The sequence below is a fragment of the Piliocolobus tephrosceles genome, chromosome 8 (assembly GCF_002776525.5).
Source record: "Piliocolobus tephrosceles isolate RC106 chromosome 8, ASM277652v3, whole genome shotgun sequence".
Lineage (NCBI taxonomy): Eukaryota > Metazoa > Chordata > Mammalia > Primates > Cercopithecidae > Piliocolobus > Piliocolobus tephrosceles.
In genome coordinates, this window is record NC_045441.1 from 45,648,888 (window position 1) to 45,650,330 (window position 1,443).

Consider the following 1,443-nt stretch of genomic DNA (forward strand, 5'->3'; position numbering starts at 1 on the left):
GCCTCTCCATCCTCCAACTACAATAAATGCTAAGACTGATTAAGCCCTTAGATTAAAAGGCCATGTCTACTGGAAATACTACAGGATCTGCTACTGTCTCCATTAAGGCAAACCATTTCTAAATGATGGTGAAAGGAATGTTTCTGAAATCTCCCAATTGTAAAGGACCTGAAAAGAAAGTATAAAAACAGCAAGAAAATGGATACATATATAGAATCATACCATCTTTTCATCATGCAACATTGGCTCCTCACATCAGGAAGATTAAATAGAATATTTATACATATTTTTGTACATATCTTTCTCTCCCTCTGTGAGTACACATGTACTTGTCCTTGCCTGGGTCTCCAAGGCTACATGTGGTAATGGGCTACATTTGCTGAACCAGAGTCCAGTTTGGTTCTGTTTCTTGCTGAGGATATGTTCTAGGTCTTCTCTTAATTTTTCCAGATATCCACATACACCACAGACTCTGACTTGTTAATCTTGTCACTGTGATGTCCACCAGAGTGGTCTAACTGTGCATATATGACTGGGACCTGGTGAGATCCAGAAGGCAGACTCTTTACAAAACCCTCAGTGTCAGAGTGGGACTTCCGAGGAGCCTGTTTAACTGGTGACAAACTCTCTGATGTAACCCCGTTTAGAGTTTTTCCTTCTATAGAGGACAGCCAGAATCATGCTGATGAGCAGAGTGAGACCTAGGATCACAGTAGTAACTATGCCCCCCACTACCCAAACTGGAAACACAGGCAAACTCTCTTTTTCTACAACATAGAGCCTAATGTGTCCAGACTGGAAACAATGTCAGGAGGGTTTTTGACATCACAGCTATAGGTGCCATTGTGTATAGACTGCATATTTTCTGTGTTAATTGATGCATCGTTCTTGTCAAGGTCTTCAGCCCAGCTGATTCTGTCTTTAAATGGTGGATAATTCCCAAGGTATACTTGCCCTTGGGAATAGTGGAAAAATGACATGGTGGTGTCAGCCCCCTCTGGCTGGAAGCTCCAGAAGACTGAGGTCAACCTGCCAGTCATATTAGTAGACTTGAACTTGCAGGTCAGCTTCCCTTATGTACCATTTGCCATGAAGATTTCTTTTGGTGTATATGCTTCCAAGGCTGATACTCCAGCTGTCAAGAGCCCCAGCACCACTGTCAGCACTGACCACAGCCAGCGCCTCCTGTCTGGGGCTGCAATAACTGTCCCAGGTCTGGCAGGCGCTGCCATTGTCCAGCCACTGCAGTCACCGCCGCTGCGCCCCTGAACCCGGGTCCCCGCTGAGGTTGGCTTGGCTTGGGGAAGAGGGTTTTGATCTCTCTGCCACTCGTGCTGGGTAGCATCTCCATGCCACACTCCCTTCTCTGGACCCAGCCGTGGCTCGCCAGATCTGCACCCTAGCCTCAGTCCCACTCCAGCCACACCTGGCTAATTTTTTTTT

The 1,443-nt window shown here is 46.2% G+C and overlaps 1 pseudogene across 1 annotated transcript; it reads right to left on the reverse strand.

Moving 5' to 3' along the window:
* Positions 1 to 205: 205 nt before the first annotated feature.
* On the reverse strand, positions 206 to 1,232 carry LOC111529380 (annotated as a pseudogene). Its single transcript, XR_003306808.2, has one exon. The product of XR_003306808.2 is annotated as a myelin protein zero-like protein 1 pseudogene (transcript).
* Between the last annotated feature and the right edge of the window lie 211 nt (positions 1,233 to 1,443).